We start from the raw sequence: 20,211 nt of genomic DNA on the forward strand, positions 1-20,211 counted from the left end.
CATTCGAAACTGTTTTTACAGCATGTGATGATTATTTTGAAATCATTTGGTAGTATTTATTTTGTGATTTAGAAAACTCTTCATCGCATTAAAAGGGACTTTTAGCTGGGTAAATTTCTCTGTTACATTGGTCGTAGTGGCGAATATGAATGTTATGTCGAGATAGTGGATGATGCTATACCCTTTCAATGCCTACGTATGAGAATTTCTCAATTTGTATCGTTTCAGGAATGGAGTGCTTTTCTATAGTGTGATTGCTTTTACCACATTTGATTTATATCTGTAGTGCCAACATTTGTAATAAGGTCAGGTATTATCATATTTGCGGTATGCAGGGGCGGAAAACGCTTGTTACTCTGTAAACGTTAGGTAAACACCCGGACTCTTTGCCTTAAATCCCAACCCCTTCGTTGTTTGCGGTCGAGATGTGGGGGCTATATTTTCCCCATTAAGCGCGAAGTTCTTCCCGTCCCGGTTGAGGGCTTTATTTCTCGGAAATATCGATTCTTTAATATTTTTCATCTTGCACTTTTACTCCTTTCGGTCCCTGGGTGCAAATCCCAGTCACGTCTCTGGACATGACTGCGTCCTTTCATTTTACGGATATCGTTCCCAATACGTCCGGGAAAAGACGCTGCGGTGGACAGATGACGGTGGAGTCCGCAGTTCGTTGTCATTTTCGCCGTCCGCTATGCATGATCATGATACGTGGAGGTGAGGCCAACCTTAGCATTCCGTAGCGAGTTAAAAAAAATAACGATAAAACGTGCAATTCATTCCCAAACTTTATCCCAAACCGTTTCCGTTATAAATTTGCCTCTCTGCTTGGGCGAGCGGTCGGGGGGTGCGACCTCAGTCTGACCTCCAATTCTTCCCGGTGGCTGCCCCAAAAACGCGGCGTTAATGTGATTTTATGTTGCTCCCCTCAACTGCTCGTAATTGTAGAGCTAGCGCCAGCTCAAGTGTTTTGGTGAACGCGTATAAGTGAAGGAAAAAAATGAGCGGGGAAAATCGCAGGCAGGCCAGCACTTGGGGTGGTGGCCAGGATAAACGATCAGAAGTTTATGCATTTTCAGTGGCCTCGACGGACCCTCCGGATTAATGTCTTTTTTAATCTATCTTCTGCGGGAGAAAATGAAATAATAGTTAAGTGAATGGAAGTAGGCTGGGAGCGGCGATGGTTTTCATAGCTGCTGCTTAAAGGGCGTATTTTGTTTTTCTCGGGGCGCTTTTGCTGGCTAGAGTAGTTAAATGCTTGCTGGTTGAAGGGGGAAGGGGTACGTTCAGTTTTGTGTGATTTTTTGGGACTGTTTTTAAGCCGTAAATAATCTCTTCAAATATTATTTTGTTTTCGTAATCATTTCAATTTTTTCTCAGAAAGGAGCGCGTGTATTCCCGGAAATAAGTCTGTGGCTGTATTTGTATTCAATAATAGAATTTTTCAAACCGTGATTGAAATCTTTGGTATAAATGGAATGCCCATCTGTCAGTGGTTACTTGGATTATAGGCTTAAAGGCTTTTTCTACCCTAAAACTTGAATAATAAGTAATTGGAGTTTGTTTACGTAATTCTTTTCAATTATATGTGGGAGAAAATTTTTTTCGTGCTACCTGGGTTGGGGAAAGGGGAATCGGTTCTTCCATACCAGTAATTATCTGCAGATAGTCGTGAATGTTATTCATGATTATGTATGTTTTATGTTTTTGTACTATTTTAATTGGACATCAATTATTGCTCGTCCACTTTTCGTTTATTTGAAAAAAGGATGGCCTTCGATATTTTATTCATTTTAAATGTGCTCCAAGTTTTCGTTTCCATAATTAGAGCGTATTGAAGCAAAGCGCTGATGATGGGCTGATCAAATCGAACTAAGCGATAAATGCACGTCTGTTATCTTTATTTGCAGGCTTTCAAATATGGGTAAGTATCTAACACTGTGTCGTCAAAAGTAAGTTTGGCTAGCGTATTATTATCCAATCACGGTTGCATATCACAATATCTGCGTTAACTTACATGCACCATGTGTTTGTTGCCTAAAGTGATATCGTTTCAGCATGGAAGTCGCCTCTGTATTTAAGTTTTCATGCGTAACATAAATGTAAGGTTTTAATGGTGTTGACGATGTGGTCTCGCGTAAAATTTTATTGAGTAAGTCCTCTTCAGATGGGAGCAATTTACTTTTAATGGCTACCGCAAGACGGGCGTTGTTGTCTGAGAAGTGGGGAAGTATCGGGAAGGTAGCGTCGAAAACATGCTCTTAGAAGCGCCCTCAAACATCTTTGAAAGAGCTGTAAGTTTGATGCCTACGGAGTAAGCAAGGCATCGCTTTTCGTGGCCCTTAATCACCGAGAGCGGTGCTGTAACGGACGCAACCCTCCCTCCCCCCAGCATTTATTATTTCTTCGGAGTAAATGAGATGGGTGGAAGAATGGGATGGGGGCGGGGTTGCTTTTTAAAAGGCCGCTTTCAAATCGATGTAGCGAGGATCTCGTCTCTCAAGGGAAGCCCTCTTAAGGAGATGCGACAGGAGCTTTTAAGGCTTTTTTGATCGGACTTCGCGGATACTTATCGCTGACTTAATCCTTTTTGCGGCTTTGGTCTCAACAGCGAGATTGACGTGGATCATCGTATAAACACCCCTTGATTTGCCTTTTCGCTGAAGGAATTTCGCTCGGCTCGTTTATGCTTGCAGTGTTGTTTATCGTCGAATGGAAATGAGGCAGTGCATATTCTTGTAATACACGATGCAATAATCGCCTTCCCCATCGTGGACTTATTTCAGTAATCGATAAAGGAGTTTATCATTAGAATTATGCGTATTATCATATGAAAACCCATTTACATAAAGCCATCCTCTTTCCTGTAAACAGCCGGATATTTTTTCGTAAGCTTAGGACGAACGTTGTGGCCTACTGGGGGTAGCGTTGATCTGCTGATCGGAAGATCCAGAGTTCAAATCCCGGGTGATGTTTTCGGAAACCACCGCGCACATATCCTCGGAAGTCCTGGGTGGTTGATCCACCCAATATTCCTCGTCTACATTTATGCGGGGTACCTCTACATTTGAGGATTCAGTCGTCGTCGCTGTGTAATGTTACTGTTTTAGCCTCACTCCACTCCTTTGAGAAGATAATGTCAGTGCAGCACGTTTTCCGTCCCATGAGATTTAAAACTTTTTATCCTTGATATTTTTCATGTAGGAATGGGCGATGCTGTTGCTAATTTTCACACAATTATTGATTTCTTATTGTTATTTCCATTGCCTCTCAATCTGCGGACTGAGGTAGTTTTATGGTGACGACAGTGTAATTATTATGCGCTACTAGGTAGAATATTTGCTTACAATGCGGGGAAGCTACGCCATAATCAGCAAATGATATTGCTGTTCAGAAATATCTCTACAAGATATCCTGGTATTTCGGTGTTGAGGTCTTTGCGGTCGTATGGTTCAGGTCTTCTTCAAAGCGCTAAAAATGTTCTTTTATTATTTCATGGAATCCTTCCATGCCATTAAGGCGCAAGACGGATGTCTTCCTGCCTCGGTTCAAAACTACACCGCATTATAAACACGAAAAAGGATAATTTCCGTAAGTTTATTTCGAAGGCACGTGACCCGTGATTTTCAATTGCTTCTGTGTAATGCATAATTATGACTGTGGGATTTCTCTCGTGTGATAGGGAACTTCTGTTCATCCGCATAGCAGGGCGTATTTCGTTCTCACCTCTTTCCTCACGATAGTGGCGGCAATATTTGGTCCGTCTCCCTTTAACTGGGTGCGTGGGAATGGCATACGGGCCCCCGCTCTCCCTATTCGCGGCCGTTTGGCCGAGATAACGCCGCTCCGAACGAAGAATAAAAAAATGTGGCCACCCCTGGATGCCCAATGGCTAGCTCCCAGCATCCCCTCATGCGAGCTCGTGCTGACTTCTATTCACTCAGCTCTCGCTGGCATTTTTGTCCACCCCGCCGACTGTCCATTCGCCGCCCGCCTCTCTCCCCTTGTCTTCCGCGCATCATCACTTCCGTCCTCGACCAGTCTTTCAATCCTCGCTTCCCGAAGCCCCGTAGTCCTCCAGCGGTGTCGCCTTGGTCCATTATTTCCTCACTCCCTCCTAGATCGTTGCTCATTTTCTTCCCTGGTGTCCATCTCCGCGCTTTTTTTTAATTCTTCGTATGGTCTCTTGTTTTTGTTCGGCTGCGGTAAGGATTGTTTTTTGCCACGCGCTTGCTTATTTTCGTATGGTGAGGGCGCCGGGTGTGAATAGGCTCGTCCTCCCGTGTTTGGGCTGATCAAGGTTTCAGGGCGAGGATGCATATTAGTCAACTGCCATGAGCAACGGAAAAGAAAATCGGTTCTTAATGAGGGAAGCGTTAGTGAAAATTGATATTTCGCTGTGCTATTCTATGGGTTTCTTTCCGTCTTATTGTATTCGTTACGTTTTATGGGTTTAGGTAGCCGTCATCTTGATGAACTGAAACCTGGCTGCTAACTTACATTTGTATTTAAACTCTCCCTGATTTTCATTAATTCCTTGGCCAGTTTCATCTGTTACATCATTATTTGAAAAAATATCTTGAGAATGATATAACATCCTAAATTATAGCTAGCATGAATTAGTAAAACGTTTTGCCTTTGTACAAAAAATAAATTCCTCCAAAGTGAACCAGCCTACCATGGATGCAGTCCTGGTACTAAAACCCCTCGAGTCAAAATGGATTATTGACCGATGTGGTGTTAAATTGAGATTAATTGGTAAAAATATCACGTTCTTAATAGCATTTCACTGAATATCATGTTTTTGCCGCTATTTTTTTTCGCTTTTATTATTATAATCACATTCTTTTTATCTTGGAAAAGAAATGAGCATCTGGCATAGAGAAGTATGAACCCCCTTCTTTTTTAATCTCGTCGTGAGTAATAACTTAGAGAAATTTTCTTTTTGTGTCCCGTTTGAATTCCTTTCTTGTTGATTAAAGTGACACAGATATGTTGCTATCTAGTCATATTATGTCGCCCGTCATTGAAATGCACCAGGCGAGGTGGTTGTATCCGCGATCTAGGCAAATTAATGACTAGGGTTGCTTTGTTCCATCGTCACCATATAATGGGACTCCATTGATCATTGCCAGCGACTTATCAGCATATGCATACGACAGTCATCATTCTCGCACCTCTCCGGACATCAGGGAATCAGAACTCATCCCTAGTCGTAGTGTAGGCACTCCTGAAGCAGATGAATAGGAGTTGGCCGAGGATCGTCGTGAGCTCGTCTATATCCCTCGGCGTCTGGTCGATGATTGACGATTGCATTGTTCTCCGCAGAGACAGGTTGTTCGGGAGCAACGGAAGCGGTCTTGCCTCGCCGACCTTCGCCTTGACCCAGCTAGAAATGCTCGGAATGCGCGTCAAGGATGGTTATCTGTTTTGACTGCTTGTGACGGGTGAATCTACTTTTAGGTCAGTCTCTTCCTCGTCGAAGAATCGTTGACCTTTGAAGGGTCGTTTTGTTTGCATATGCGGCCTTCTCTTTGAGATAAAATACGCTTGGGAGGCGCGGCTTGTCTTTTCGCTCGTCAAGTTTCAGCGTGGTGAACAGGTCGCTTTGAGACTTTTTCTTTTGTGGTTGGTCATTAAGTGATTCTCAATCTTATGTATATATGGATTAGCCAGTTTCTCTCTCCTGTATATTAAGGTAATCCCTCTTGGTCTGTGTGGATGTAGGGAGGAGGGAGATACATTAATATGCATATCTTTGCTCTTGTATAGTGGAGCCGTATGCCGTTGATGCTTCTGTTGATTCCTTCTTTCTTGACGGACGTATCTTTCATGCTTTTATTGCGTTAATGTAACTTTTTTCAGATATAATCAGTTTTACAATTACACAACGATGCACTGGACACCTGCTTCATCACAGAGATGATGACTCTTCTTTTGCGTAAATATTTTGTAAATCCTACTGATAAAGAAATCCAGATTTTCATGTGTGACTTCAAATTATTATATTGTTTTCAGATGTATAGGAAACATATGTGGTATTAGTTGGATGGTTAAGGTTTTTTATTTTAATTTATAATGCCCTACTCATTATTTTGAAAACCGTAAAGTTTTCTTTTATTTATTTTTTTTTGAGCGTTGAAAGTTATGACCGGGCGCGCCGCAGCCTTTCGCTAATGCCTCGTTCAAATTAATGAGTCTGTTTTGTCTCCTGGAGAAAACAAATTAACGCTGCATTTGCATTTTGGCCACAACGTGAAACACATAAGGTTATGGGGTCGGGTGGCGTTAGACCTCAACTCGGTCGCGATTTGGGGTGGAAAAGTTTATTTTTGGACGGAGTAAGGAACAACTTTCTCAATGTTATTATTTCGGGGGTTGGCTAATTGACGTGCCTCAGGGAGCGTGGGTGGGGTTGCGGAGGGCTTGGAGCGTTTAAGCCAGACTTTCTCTCCGTTACTCCCTTCTCACCCAAATCCGTCGTGTATATGCCCCTTCACTTCATCCCCTTCCGAGCTCTATCCCTTTCGCCCCGTCCGCGTTGCCAAATAAACGTTGTTTACTCTCCCGGCCATGTGCTTCGAGGGTTTTGCGAAGTTTTAAGGGAATTCCACACTCGAGCGACGGTAGGGTCATTTGCCCGATAATTCTAAAATGTGCCGTTTACTTGTGTTCTTTGGGCTGATTTTACAAATCGGCCTTTCCTGGGTTTATTTTATGGAAATTACTTTTAAAATTCAGAATTTTCACATTATTATGTTACCGCTAGTCTAAGTACATGAAAAGTATTGTTTTCAAATAGAAAATATGTCTCACTCTTGCAAAAACTGAGCGTAAGTTCTTTATAAAATTTAAATTTAATTTATTTTATGCAAAATTTATAAAGGACTTAATAAAAAATTTTTAAATAAGTTTAAAAATACTATATAGTCCGCATTCAGGGTATCCTTATTTTCAGTTTTTCTATGAACTGTTGTGAATATTGAAAGGACAGCTGAACTCATTTTACAAAATGTGTTCAATGTATTTTATTTCAGTTTTTAAGCCGCGATGGAACCACCGAATGGGGTAGAAGCCGTCTCGTCTTACGCTCCGCTTACTCAATCCCAATCCGTTCTTTATCCTTCCCGCTCTGCCATGTAAACGTTGTTTCCCTCTGGGCCATTAGCTTTGAGGATTTGCCGTGGTAAGGGTTTGTTGCTGCCTGGAAGGGAAATAATAATCTCCTCCTCGCGTCTCTAAATGTTGGGACTAGCTCGGCTTTTCTTGTGGGATATCGATAATAGACCTTGTACAGCTGAATTTCTTCGGAATAAACTTTCTGAGCAACTTGGATCCTCCTTCTGAGTCATGCTGGTGAACGAAGGTGGTAAATGTCAGTTTATGCGTACTTCGTATTAAAATATTTTATTCATGACCAGCGTTTGATCAGGTAGAGTCATATTCGGGTAACTTGATGTCTTTATGAAGATGAGGAATTATTTGAGAATATTCTTCTTAAAATAAGTTAGTTTGCATAATTTGTCTATTTTAGCAATTTTTCACGTCATCTACCCAGAAACCGTGCGAACTGCGTATAGAACTTAATCCGCAGTGATCAGCGTCGACTCATAGAAAGGATGGAAGTTTATTTCCTGCTTGTACTAATGACGTTTGAAAATTAAATGAAAATTGGAGCTTTCTCCTGTTCCATTGAAATATGTGATGTAGATTATGGGGTGATTCTTTCAGTGTATCTGTTTTTCTGCCGGAATCTAAGGTTTGCTATTTATGCGTACTATGCACCACGATACTTTTTGCCGCGTTGTCTATGAAACGTTGTTTGCTCTCTCGACCGTGTGCTTCGAGGGATTTGCAGAGGTTTGGAAGGGTTAGTTGCTTTTGGGAAGAAAATCCGGGATCCTCCTCTCCTCTTAGCTCTGAAAGATGTCGGACTAGCTCGTCCAGGCCAGTCTCTCTGCACTGGTGAGTTTTGAGTGGAAGGATTTGTGGGAGAGTGGGTTATATTGGCGCGCCTCGAGACATGCAGCGGCGGCGGAACTGGATATAGAGAGAGAAAAGAGGGTCTGGTACATAATAACATCCTGGGATGGAAATGAGACGGGAAAGAATAGTCCGGACGGGATGAGGATGCGTGCTGGGTTGAAGCGTTGTGCTTGCAGCGAGGTGGAAAAAGTCTGCTCGGATTACACTCCCCGGATTGGTGATTAATGGAGCGGAGTTATGTACAGTGCCTTCTGGAGTGATGGCTTTCTTTTTTTACCTCTGAAATTGAGATTTGGCGAAAGCTCAGCATTTGTACTGTTGATTTTAAAAATATCTGGTGGGTTTCGTTCTTCATCAACTCTTTATTGCTTCCCTCAGTCTCATGCTCATGAGTGAATGCTTGCGTTTTGTGTTTGTAGAAGTAACGCTTCCGGGCCACTTGCCACTCGTATTGGTGGTTTTTGTTATCTTATCCAAACAATCCTTTTTATTGCTGGTGAAATACTTCCGTTGTTATAATTGAAGTAATATTTCACTTTTCAGCATACCATCTTATTTCGAATTTATTAAGCGAAACGTTTCGGCATCCAGTTGCGCACTTGTAGTAGTCGCTTGTTCCATCATCTTCAGTCCGTTGCTTTCAATCCATATTGATTTTCGAAGGAATCGTTCCACTCCTTGGGCGTGAATCGTGGGGAATCCATGTCTCGACTCTCCAACCGAGTGCGTCATTTTTTGGTTCAACAAGAAGTTGGTCTGGAATATTTCTTTTATTTCGATGGCTCGATATTGTTTGGGGAAGTCATTGGGATCACCTCCCCACGTCCCCAACTCGACCTCGAAGTTTTGAAACTGCTGTTATGTGGCTCTTGTCCCTCTCGTTGGGCATCCGATTCCTTCCACGTAAATTGAATGAATTTTAGTTTTCTTTGGATCATATTACTTCTGTGAGAGCATTTCGTCACCACGGCAATATTTATGATAAATAGTGTCTACAATCGTATCTTGTGAGCGTCAGGCTTAGTGTGGAAAATAGGATAATTAAAGATTCGAGTATTTATATTTTTTTCTTATTACACTGTAGGTTTTCGCGGAAAAAATATTTAACACAATATTTTTTCTGATATTCATTTTTATTCCAGGTTTAGTTTTTACTATTGGTTATAATTTATTGTTAAAAAGTTTATATTTGTGGTTTTTAACAACTCTTCCTTGGAAGGGTGGACTTTTATTAAAGAATAGTTCTTTCTGAACATCGAGAATATAACAGTAACTTTGAGTAGAGTTGGTTTGAATTGTTTCGTAGGAATTCGTTAAATGACTTCCTGCAATTGTATGAATTCACGTCGAAGAAAAGTTTGCCAGTTCCTTTTTCGTTATGATCGAGTCCAGTTAACAATGAAATCCAAGGTAATTCATGTGTTAGTAAGACAGGCGGATATAACTACGCTTTCAATTTTAAAGGTATTATAAAACTTATGAGCAGATTTTTTTACGTCAGCGTTGATAAAGGAGAGCTAGATTTTTTTTAAATCTAGGCGTTCTGAAGGAACATCTTATATCACCGCTCCCACCCCCCTACCCAGCTATTCCACCTTCTTCCTTCTGTATTCGTCCTTCTATTTTCAGTGTCTTCCCCCCACTTTTCATGCCCATTCTTTCTCCGCTTGCTCCTTAAGTTCATTCTAGAGTAAGGAGATATTTGCAATGAAAGGGTCCAAAGGCCATTGCCATCAACTTTTCTCTCTGTCCTCGTATTTTACTCCCCTATCAACCATCCATAATATACATCTAGGCTCGTTGGATGCGCAGTGTAGTATTTTAGTGACTAATATTTTTATATTTTTTGATCGTCAAAAGTGGACTTCTGTTGCATGTAGTCAAAGGTCATGCCCGGTGGATGCGGATAATAAGGAGGTCTGATGTGAGTCGTATTTATAATGTTATTCACGGATGCGGCAGTTAGATGGTTAAATAGATTTTTAGATGGCAGCTTACATGTAGCCCAAATTCAGCTACACATTCACATTCAAAAGTTAGGGTAAGTTGCCTCTCTCTAAAATTATCACGATGTCATCAAATCTCCTGCTCGTTGCTCAATTCACTATCTTTACAGCAAGTGAACAGGTATGCTGCGTGTCCCTAGATATGATTGGAATGTGTGTTTAGTAAAATCATTAATAATCACGCATCCTTTAGGGAAAAGTTTATAAAATTTACCTCAACCGAAACTCGTATGTATCAAGTCAAAAAAGCGGAAAGTTACGGGAATTTACATTTTTATAGCTCTCTTAGATTCTGTTTGAAATAAATTTGGTTGAAGATCGAATTGAAGTTCTAAACTGTCAATACCCTAAATACAAATGGCGGAATTTTAGATTAATTATTTAGTAGTCTAAGTCGTTTACCACTTAATTAACTGATATGAATGCGATGGCTATCGAAATTTGCCGCGCACAACGCATCATGCTATGGCGCCCAATCATTCCATTGTTTTTGTTAATAGATAGCAAAAAATCTCACGGAATGTGGACATGGTCGTGAAAGAATTATCCAAAATACGATCCTATTCAAACGACACTGTTCGGGGAATAAGTGATAGAATGGGTGCGTACGTCACAAGTATCAAAAGAAAGTGTCATGTTTGGCGGTCCTTCCTGTGACGACCGGAATTTTTTGCCTTGACTTCAGGAGTTGCTATCGTGGTTCCATTACAAACAGTCCTGCATTAGCTACCATTTCTCGTCCCTCCTCCCCCTCTCTCCTCTCAGCCCCCTAACTATCCCTTTCCTTTTCGTCTCGGAAATCCTCATCCCAGACCTCAATTTCCCCCGCCCCGCCTCTCTTCCCCGTGCCACTCCCCATCTACCTTGAGCCGTCTTAGCGCGGACTCCATTTAGGGGCTCCGTATCCGGGAAATTAAAAGGGGTCCTGGAGGTTGAGAGGTAGGGAAAGGCTGCTAGGGAGCACCGCCGCTCGCATAAGGGTTGCGCAGTTTCCTTTATTAGCGCGGTAAGGCATGGAATGAAACGTCAGGAATGGCATCAAAACCTTTAATCGGGAGTCATACCGTGGAGCATTTAGGAAATAAAGGAAATCAATGCTCCCCGCCATACCTTTCATATTAGAGTCCGTATCTAGCAGTTTGTTGCCTTGCTGGTTTTTCGCTCGCCGCGTAGTACCTGTGATGGGTTTGCAAGGGGGAGGTTCGTCGCTGATCCTTTCCCTTAATCCTTCCTCCATCTTTTGTCTCTCATTTCCCGCGTCATCCCCAAGCTTCCTTCTCGGTTTAGAACTGTGTGTCATTCTGGTCACGACCGTTTCGGCGTCCTTTTTTTCCTTTTCTTTCCCGTCGTATTCTTTTCCGAGCCGGAAAATGCTGGCGTCTACGCGCCGTACTTACTTTCCGTCCTCCCGTCTTGTAGACGGCGCCTCCCTCTTCGCGCACACGGTCGCATCTTCTTTTTATTTTTTAATTCGCTCTTCTTTTGTTCGCAAAGAAAGATTTTTCTGTGGGAAGATGCTCGTTTTGTTTTTAATGTGCGAGTTGAAGGCTGTTGTGTTTTCTGTAATTGCTTTCAAAGCGTGGTTTCGGTTGCATCAGTCGTAAATGTGAAGTGTGCCGATAGTGTTCTTTAGCTCTATTTCCGTTGCTTTTGTGTACATTGGATGAGTTGTTTTCTTTTCGGGTCCAAATAGGTATGGGAGAAGAATCCCTGACCTCTATGTCTTTATCGATTGTTCTCCAATCAACGTTTGTTTCCTCGGCATCAGCTGTTTGAATTCTTTGTCGAATCTCGTATAATACTCTGGGAGATTCGTGGAGAAGATTTCGGTGCCTACTGGGATCAGATCCTTTTCAAGTCGTCTTATTGTATTTGCAAAATTGGTGAATTTACGTCGAGAGACGTTTGAAAAATAAAACCGATTTTTTTGTGCTTCATCATGGAGCTCTTTGTTCAAGAATTCGGTGGGTGTCCCGTGTGGTCATTTTTTATAGTGAAATAGAATTAGGACGTAAATACTTATGTTATCTTTTCCATGTTTATTTTCCTCTCTTTAGGAGTTCCAGGTCACTTGTTAACGAGTAACTTGTTCTACGACCCATTTTGTTTTCAAAGGCATTTTAAAAATTGTTACTCGATGACCGGCGGTCTCTCATTTGGGTGAAATTCTTTCGTTCTATGGCTTTGTAATCACTAGTGTTCTTACAATCATTCTCCGTGTGAGCGAATCGACGCGGTGTTTTGTACTCTGGTATTCCCATGGATATACTATAAATAATAAGTTTTATCGTTTCACAGCAGATGTGGTTCCACCGTATTTTGATTGTTTTAGGCAAGTATATAGTTTTACTTTCAGTTAACCGTTTGGATGGCTGACAGCCCAATAGTTAGTAAGGCGTCAGTAATTAAGTAGTTAGTAATTTTCTTTTGCGAAGGGCACATGCCATTTTCTCAGAGGGGAGAAACACTTTGGAATTTTCCACCGGAAGCTTTTAGGGCAATCTACTATTCCTGTCAGCTGAGTGGAATGGAATGACATCGCTCTCCGGATGTGATCCTTATTTTTTTTTAATCTGGGATTTTGGGTTCACTTCCTCATTGCAGCCTTAGCTGCCACCAGGCCCTAAATTTAATGTACGAAAGCATTGAGCCGATGAGGGGCGCGAAAATTGGTTGGGTTTAGAGGTCGAATAAGGCTCCTTCAAGACTAATTAATGCCATTTTTGGGCTGACGCATGGATGTCTTTTCATACGGCCTTACCCAAGGACATAGGGACTGCCTTCAAACGTGAATTGGGTGGACTTCAGGTCTGTGCAAATCCATGCGGATGTGCGTAGCATCTACCTACGTTCGAACAACTATCGTGACTTTATGGACATTTTCTGACAGCTTTAAATTCGACTAGCAACCTACGCTCATTTATTCAAACCTACTCGTGGTGTAATCCTAATGACGATGCATTCATTAATGAAGATGAAATTCGTCATAGTTCCTGTACAGTTTTGTATGTGTGGACCAGAAAGTTTGATTGTAAACAAGACTATATTTACTAAGGGCATAATGCTCCTTGGCTGTGGTAAAATTATCTTGCACAGTGATTATCTTATCATAAATTTCATGTTGGGCAAGGAATAGTGTAGCGTACACGCAAGCATGTCTATTAACCTGTGGTAACGCTTTCGTCCATACTTTTTAATGGGGGATGTGTAAATATTTTAGCGTGTTTTATCAACCTTGGAAGCAATTGAGTGTGACTGCCTTGGAGAACTGAGATTTTTGTTTTTTTTTAAATCTGAAGCACAGTTGCATTTCACTTTTGAGAAAATCCACAAAAATTCAATTGAGTATTTCCTTTCCCTTTCGGAGTTATAAGTAGTAGTTATGGCGTATTACCAGCGAGGAGTTGTGTTGGAAGTTTTTAAGAGTAATAGACACCGTTGGTGAGGGTAAAAAGTTGCAATAAAATGTTTGCGCATAAGTTGAAATTATGGAATGGGAAGGAGAACGGCGACTGTTGGAAACAGTGTCACAAACTGGTGGAGTTGTGTGGGGATTTTAGCAAGACCTCTATGGAAAGCGTATGGAACCATATGGCGTTACAGAATCGAAACTCAACGGAAAATTTAGAACTCATAGCTTTACCGGTGATCCCAGTTTCTGCGTCTCATTCTTTGATAGATTCTCTGTTCTGACTTTCTTTTCCCTGATTTTTTTGCGCATTTATTAGAAATGGTTGTTACGGTCTCTAAAAAGCTCTATCCGCGCATTCAAATGTTTTGTCTTTTTATCCCATATAAAATACATGGTAGTGGGCTAGACCAGATGCTGGACAGCCTTCAGTCTACGTTAAGGATATTCCAGACGAATTTGCTCGAGAAAACCATCTTCACCCCGTAAACCTTAATCAGGGCAAAGGAGAACCAGTTAACAGAGCATTTATATGCATCGCCTTTATATCCGAGAAACTCCAAAATACTCAGGAATTACGAGATAGAGATAATTTACAAACCACCACCGAAACTTTAGGATCATATTGTTAGCTTGAAGAACAAACTTGGACTTTTTGTTTATCCGTGGATAAAGCTTTTTAGTAACCCAACTTCATTTGAGGACCTCACTCTAATGACTTGTATTCGTTTGTTGAGGATAACCTCTTCATGTACCTATGATTATCCTCCCTGTTTTGAAAAGTTAAGAAGTGTTACTGCTTTTAGAGTATTCAATCGTAGGGACCAAAATGAAATGGGTTGCCGATGTTTTATTGTTTCAATAATTCTTGATTGTTTTTGTCGGCAGGACCCGATATTTAAAGCACCCTTCGAAACCCTGCGCATATCTCTTTGTAATCGTGCCGCCTTGCGCGTGCATTCCGCGAATTTGCGTGGAATGTCTGGGGACAGTTTGGATATTGCCTTGTCGCCTGTGAAACCTCGACGAAACTTTCGTGACGCCGACCTTCGAATCACTTGCTGGAGTTGATGTTTCGGAACCAGTGTATCACGACGCTTCTCTCACCTTCTGCCGAATCGCAGTTAATTATCGCTCTAGCCCGGTGTTTATTGATTTCTGAACTTCTCTCCTGCGTTACTTTCGGAATATCTATCGCAGTCCTCTGAGAGTGGTCTGTTTTTCCATTAGGTATCTTGAGTTGCATCCCTTTGATTGCGATTCTGTTTTACCAAACTAATTATGTTACTTTTTTGGGGTATCCTGAGGATAGATTGATGAGGGTTTTTATTTTTGTCGGCAATAAGATTTCCTTCAGTATCCATTAGCAGTAGTCGAGATTGTTTATTTTTTGCAGAGTATCCGTTGATAACCTCGGCTTGATGGAAATCAAGGGATTCGGAATCGATTGGAGATAGGCATTGCGCCCGTTTATGGTATTCTGTCTATTTACGAGAGGATTTTCGTTGTTTGGCCATAGGACATACTTGCTTAATGTATAGGGTAAAAGCTGGTGAATTTGTGGATTAAAAAAATCTTTAGTCAGTTTTTGAACGTATCTTATTTCATTGGTCGATTACAGTCGTCGTATTTGTTAATTTCGTGTTCATCTTGGAGTCTCCACTTTTCCGTGAATTGATGCCAGTGATGATTTAAAAAATGGACATACTTGGTTTATAAACATAGATTATTTTTCTAGCAAATTAATGTCATATTGTAAGTTCAATGAGGAAGAGGAGATTGGCGGCTTTGGAAGCTACTCGTTTTTGTTATACCTCTTGTAATTGATCAAATTTATTTACACTCGGAATTTTTCTGTTTTTCCAATTTTAACTTTTTATGGCCACTGATAGTCTCCCTTTTTAGTAATGTATCGGTCGCCCTCGTATCAATTATCGTATCATCCATTTCTCCAGATGTGTATTCCTTCACTCAATTCTGCCCTCTACGGGCACGCAAAGATGATTCGCCGCTCGAGCATTAATTATATTGGGAATAAATTATCGAATGTATCATCAATTTAACAGATTTTCTCAAACACTCTGAACCTAAAATATAATAAAGGCCTAAGCCTATTTGTTAACCCTTAGTTCATTTCGAATGGCGATTTTAAATTTCCGATTAGTGATTTTAAATTTCCTCCGCTTTTCAGTGACCTTAGTTTTGGGAGTCTTACACCATTCATCCGTGTATTTCTCGAATCGTTCACCTTCCCGTCAAGAATCGTGTTCTTTTATTTTTTAGCCCTTGAAGTCTGCGGGATCGGTTTATTCTTTGCATCTGCAGTTAATGCGCCCGACGTGCTTGTCGTGCGTATGAGCACTTCCTTCCCTCCCTCTTTGCAGTTTCACCTCACCCGGAGGAGGGCGCCTCCGTCGCCCGCTTTGTTCTCTTGTCGCATTCGCCTTTTCGTCACTCGCCGACCGAAGCTCTCCCTCTTGCCCAACCCGCCCCTCCCTCCCCCTTCCCGCCCGCTCCCGCCTTATGAGCGCTCTGCTGGGTCGATCTTTTTATTAGCTGACGGACGTGAGGGAGTGAGCGAGTGTGTGTGTGCCTACGCGAGCCCTTGCTCTGACGTTGACTCATTTTCCACTTTATCAGTTTCCCTAAGACATCATCGCTTTGCGAATAAACGCTGGGGGTGGGCGAGTATGGGCGGGTGATAGCTTCTTTCGTAATCCGGTTAACAAAGCCCCATATCCAGGGTTTCTTCTCGGCGCCTTCTGTCGTTGGGTATTGGAAATTCGGTGTTTTGGTAATCTTATCTATTCTTGTGGCGATTTATTTTTAATGTTCTTGTTTTTTTAGTGTTTCGTGGGTTCTGAATGATAATTTTATTTATCCTATTAATTATCAGAAATGTGTTGCGTGGTCGAAGATATTTTCTTACCACGTTATCCATTGGATGATATTGGTGGTAGCTGTGGAAAATTTAGCTTACTGTTAGTCCAGCACCTAGAAAATTCTGTATGGAGTCATTATAATCGGTGATCCAGTGTGTTGATTATTCTTCGGGTCCAAATGACGGGAGCTAGAATGCGCCCGAAACTGCCGTCCACCAAAAATGAGTCGACGCGGTATCAACGCGAAACACAATTATCAATTTGATCATCTCGGAAGTCTCCATAACAATCCAATGTGGTACGCAAATGTTCATTCTTAGGTAAATGCATTTATCTTCTCCATAGAATGTTTTTTACTCGATGAGCTCTAACGCCCTTTCGTAAGCTGTTTTTGCACTGTTGGTAATGGATGGATCGATGTTATACGAATTTTGGTTTCTTTCCTTCTCTATCCTTGGCGTGTTTTTCTTGGGAAACTCTTCGGCGTCTGCTGGAATGAGTCCCACATCAACTGTGATTTAGCAACTCGGGAAAATCTTTTAGCGAAACGTTGTTGATCATTCCCGATTTAGCACATCCTACAACGTTAACGTGGCCATTTGAGCCGTTTAGTGTCCCAGTCAGACACAATTGGAATGACAAACGACTGTCAATATAAATGATGTTTTCATTCATGTTGTTTACGTTCCCTTTTGCTCTTGTGTGAGGGAGACCCCAGCGCTTTTTTCCTAGAGTTACTTGACTACTAAGATTGCAATCCAGTTCTGTACGTATTAAAATTTAGCATTTATTACGTTGTAATTATTCAGATAAAATGACACCTTACTTTACACTATTCCTAAGGTAATTTATATTTTCTTCAGACTGTCCAGTGTCCACGTTCCAGTACCGTGTGAATATGCTGCAACCGAATGATTTGAATATTATTTGTGGAAAAATTTCTGTTTTGTCTGAATGATTCCCGAATGACTTACTGCTTGCTAAAAAAATTCTTGATTGTGAATGTAAGTGATTTAGGTGCTTTTCATGCTATTGTTTATCAGATTACGTAATATAATTTTTTTGTTTCCTTTTCATTTGGTATTCTTTACTTAAATAAAGAGTATTGAGCCCCTTTTTTCTCGGCCTCTTCATTCTCTCTAAAACCTTTCATAGAAGTTTGCGGTGGAGGCTAAGGCTGCTAAGCCCTTATCATTTTCTGGCAATTCCTATAGGAGTGTCTTTGGAGGACATTTCGTCTTGAGAAGTCATTGAAATGCCTTAATGTGTATCCGAGGCATTGTGCTGCGAGAAAGAAATGTCTCTTGGAAAGTCGTGGCCACGAGGACGTGGAGGGTGTATTATTCTTGAAGGGGATTTGTCTCTTTCTCTGTCGCTTTTAAGGCGTGATAAAAGTTTTTAATTATAACGCTCATTCAGAGCCCGTGAATTTGAAGTCTCATTGTTTGCATAAAACAAAATAAATCTAAGTTTTAGGCATAAAAATTCTCACTTCAGTCTTTTTGGCTCAAATGGAATTTAAGAAAGTATATGATTAAACGATTAAATAAAAATATGTGAACTCGGTCAATATTCTAATATTCTTCGCCTCTTAGTGGTACACAGCCAATACAGAAAATGATTTGAAGAAGATCTTGAAAAATGTGGTAAGGACAATCGCCACATATTATCTTAGAAAGACAAAAGCTTGAATAGGTGATACAGTTTTTATAAAACTGAATAAGTAACGGTGGACGAAGCAAGGAAGAAATAGTAGAATGTCGTAGGAAAAAAGGGCTTCCTACAAAAATAATCTGCTTACAGCAGAAAATACAAGCATAAGAGTGAGGAAGAGATTCATCAGGAGCTACATATAGACCATATGTATGGACTGCTGCGGAGGAGTCAAGAGTGGACGCATTCCAAATGCGGTGAAACCGAAGAATGATAAAGATGAAATTGATCGTCCGAGTAGATAATGAGGAAGTGCTAAGTAGAGTGGGGGAAAAAGAAGTCTTCTTTAATCCATAAGTAGAAGGCGGGACAACGTAGCAGGGTTACCTTATGAGATAATACGTGAAGTGCAGGTGGAAGGAAAGAAGTGCAGGGAATGGCCGCGAATGAATTACTAGAGGCATGTTATAAAGGATGGTAAAGAGAAGAATTACGTCACTATGAAAAGGTTAGAAGATCAGAGAGCGGAATCGAGAGCTGCGTCAAACCATTCTTAGGATTGTTGATTTATGATGATGATGAGTGTCACAGATATTTTTTCGTACATCGTTTTTAGGTTTGTCTTTTTACGAAGTAATTTGATAGTAAGTAGATAAATGAATGTATTTTATGGATTGTTCAAATTAATAAATCAAATTTACTTTGATATGGTTCGTTTCAATGCTGGAAAGTTTGTTTTGTATGAGAGCGACCCTTGATAATTTCTACCTGTCTGTTAATTAACTTAGTGTTTCTACTGAAAGGCTAATTTGTTCAGGTTCTTTTTCTTTCGTAAAGCACTTAAATCAGTCTTGGCATAATTACTTTCGGGTTTGCTGAATCTTATCTCCAACGGTGCGCATTTTTTATCCAGATACTCTCATGTCTGTGTAGTGTTTATTGAGAAAGAAAAGGATTTCATTTATCGACAATTAAAATGCAAAGATCAATCTCATTTCACCCAGTGTAAGTTTGAAGTATTTTGAAGTGCAACCAATGAAAAGTAATCGTTTGATTGTACTCGTTTGTCAGAGTTTGGGTTTTGGGAAACCTGTGAATTCAAGTGAATTTTTCCGCATCATATTTGACGCGAAATTTTGTTGGTTTATTGCCAAGGCTCGATTTCTTCCCTTATTTGCTGCCCGAGTAACTCTAGTCTATGCTTATCTGAAGAGCCGTTGCCCTAGTCTCATTCCTTTATCAGCTTTTCCCATCACACCCATCCCAGTCTATAAGGGAAAGGTAAACAAAGATAGGCTTCGCTAATCGTTACCCCCATTCATATTTGAGGGCATTCCCTAATCCAGGTTATTGACACTTATCTCTCTGCCTTCATACCCAATATTATTTACACTGTTTTTCCTCTCTCTTTCTTTCGACTTATTGGAATCTGAAGTAGCGAAAAATAATTCAGGAATGAGACTTACAAAGGTCAATCTGCGTTAGAAATATGTCAATGACCCTAACCATTAATTAATTGAACGTGAAGGCTACTTGTTTAATGTTCTCTTTTGAACTTCTTGTCGTGTATTCTTTTCTTTATTACGTTTTAGCGCATCTAGGAATAATTAAAAAAAATGTTCAACTTTGATTTTTTTGACGATTCAATTTGCTTTTTGACATAGTTTCTCCTGAGTTACTAGTTAAAACGATGACACTACATTGACATTTTTCTCTACTTCTCAAATTTTTTAAAACATGTTATCCAAGCAAATTACTGTAAAAATCACTACAACTCTCATAGTATTATATCCGAATTTATCACCTGCTATTTTGAATCATGGTATGATTACTTTGGCAATTAATTCATTAATGTCTGGTTTGTGGATTTTCTCTAAGCCTGCAAAATCTTATATTTATATGCTATATGTTGAGTGCTAAAAATATTGAAGATAATTTAATTCTTAAATTGGAAATGGGATTTGTTTTTTCAGACCACCTTTAACTTTTACATTAAGAATATATATATTTTTAGAATCATATCTGGTAAATGTGAGCACTTGTGTTTATTTGTGGTAGCGTAGATAGTTTTTATTTTCGTCTTTATTCTTCCCTATTCGTTCTTTGCAAGATCCAACTAATTTAAAACCCATCCTTTTCTCTTTCCAGGTCGAGGGAGTAATATTATAATAAGGTGCGAATACCAAAGTGATCGCACTGTTTGGAATAGACCTGTAGGTAGCTATTCGGCGGAAGGAGGTGGCTGGAGAGGAAGCGACATCAGGTATAATCATAATAT

Source organism: Ischnura elegans, chromosome 1 (genome assembly GCF_921293095.1).
Source record: "Ischnura elegans chromosome 1, ioIscEleg1.1, whole genome shotgun sequence".
Lineage (NCBI taxonomy): Eukaryota > Metazoa > Arthropoda > Insecta > Odonata > Coenagrionidae > Ischnura > Ischnura elegans.